Here is a 2,535-nt window from a genome sequence, read left to right on the forward strand (position 1 = left end):
TGGCTGTAGAGAGGGGGTCATGACAACTACAAGGGGGTTCAGATACCAAGGTTTGGTGGGGCAGGGGCAAGAGGCAGGGGTCAGACTGCTTAACCTCCCCTATTGCTGCCTTTCTACCACCACCTGCACCCCTACCACTGCTTTACCTGCTACAGCAGTTGAGGGGGAGAATAATTTAAAAACATAGCCCTTCGACAATTATATGTGGAAATTTATAACAAATTTATAAGTTCTCCCCATATACAGAATCTAATTATGGGGAGGTCACCTTATATTCCAGTAAATACAGTAGTATATTCTGCGAAGGAGAATAGAAGTGACATTTAAAACAATTTCAGTAAAATGAAATGTTTTCTAGCGCTATTTTCTTATTGTTGGAAATAAGAATATTGTGGAATATTGCTTAATCTATTCTCTTCCTCCTCACTGACCCCATCCTCTACCTGCTGCTACAGCTGCTCCTTCACGGACTTCCATGCTGGTGACTAGAGCCACCTGCCCTGAGAGTGCATGAGGATCAGGGAGATGAGTCAGGCAGAAAAGTGAAGGCACCCTGTTTAAGAAATACCATCCTACTGGGTGGGGCACAACTACAGCCACCCCTCTTGGGACAAGCTGCTGTGGTTGTGCACTATAGCAGAAGTGGGCAGTGTTTTGGGCAGTGCCATAAACACCTGCAACCTTGACTAGTAAGATGTTGGTGTGCCAGGAGCAGATGGTGGGGGAGCTGTGAGGGGCCTGATCCTTGTTGTGGGGCAGTGCAGTCCTGGCCACTTCCTCACTGTCCACCACAAGGCACACATGCCAAGCCAAACACCTTTGCGTGGCACACACTGGCATGTGTGCCAGGGATTACCTACCTCTGCACTACAGATTAAATTGGGTAGCATACTGAGGAGAGGGGAAGAGGAGGATCAGGAAAAAAGGGCTGGGCAGTCAAACTCAATAATACAATTATGTAAAAAGTAAGACCATTCAAAAGGGATGAGAATTGTTATTATGTGTGGAGTGCAGCAAGGTTAGCAGTGACAGCAGGGAGATCACTTTATAATTTAGGCATAAAGCTATCACATTTGTCTGGTGTGGTTCTAAACTTTTGTTTGCTATTCATTTTCTTAGGTCCTAGATGTTTTCAGAGTTTTGGCTCAATATTTGTTCTATTTTTTTATTAGAACAGAAGTTAGTTATTGCCAAGTATTAAGCGAGATGTCTTTTAGAACCCTTCTAGTTACAGCCTTTGTTATTGATGGGGTTTACTTAATCGGTGGTTTTGCAGTTTTTGTGGAAACCGTAAAAAATGGTATTTCTGCTATTGCCAAAAAATATTACACAGGCCAAGATTTCCTGCAAAATCAACCCTAAAAAGAAAACAACCCAATATATTATTTATATAATACACTGTCATAGAATGTCTCAATACAATACTTACAATACAAAGACAATGCAACAATCACTGCAGCCATAGATCACATGATTGAGTTGCTAGCGATGTAGACTAAGTGAAAAAGCCAGTCAAGGAAGTGAAAGTATTTCTATTAAGAGTACTACTAGTTAGTATTTGAAAACTTTTTGTAGAATGCTCCACAAAATAAATTATGGTCAACTCAGTCATGGCACAAACAGCTGATTTCATGGGCATTTCCTGGAGGCCCTGCCCCTTCCCACAGATTGGCAGAGGCATATACCATATCATTCAAAATAGCAAATCCCACACAACATAAATTATATTATTATAAATGAGTATTTAAATCTAAACTTAAATATTTTATAAATATAAATGTATACACACCATACGAATTGTAATTTATGATACCAACTTAAAATATCTCAAGAAAAGAAAAGAAGTCATCCATCTTTTTATTAGTATATGGAATTAATTTTAGTTTCAAATGTTGTACCCATAAAAGGGAGTTTTAACAGGTCAAACAACAGGAAGAGAAAAGGGAGAAAAATTAAAAACTGAAATATTTACAGATACAGAAAATGTCTTAAATTATTGAATAGTTAGTTTCTTTTAGAGTCTCAAATACATTTTAAACAAAAACTGCAGCTGAGATGCACAATGTTTAATGGGCCTTAAACAAAAAGCAACTTGTATGTTTCTTCTGCTGATGTTAACTATTTCCAGTCACATAGATATCTTCAGTAACAAGTAGGTATAAAGTGGGGGTTATGAGGGGCTGTTATTTGACAGTGCCCTTTAACATACTAGGAGAAGAACATAGCACAGGCTATTTACAGTGTTTATGCTCGCTGATGGCAAAACAGGAGTCAGCTGGTAGATGCTGGTGATGTAAAAGTAGAGATGGAGTGACATTCTGCAAACTTTTTTTTCCTTGAGCTCCTTATCTTGAAAATCATTAATATGGTCTTCAAAATTGAGAAAATGCTCAAAGCATTTAATGGCAAGTGGCAAGTAGTTATTACTGCTTTAAGCCTTCTTTATTGCTCCAAGCAGCAAAGGAAAACAAAACAAAACCCAACAGGCAGTGCATGAGCCAATTAGGTGCTATATTTAAAAAAAAAAAAAACCCC

This window comes from Gavialis gangeticus, unplaced genomic scaffold (assembly GCF_001723915.1).
Source record: "Gavialis gangeticus isolate Ggan-Ray unplaced genomic scaffold, GavGan_comp1, whole genome shotgun sequence".
NCBI lineage: Eukaryota > Metazoa > Chordata > Crocodylia > Gavialidae > Gavialis > Gavialis gangeticus.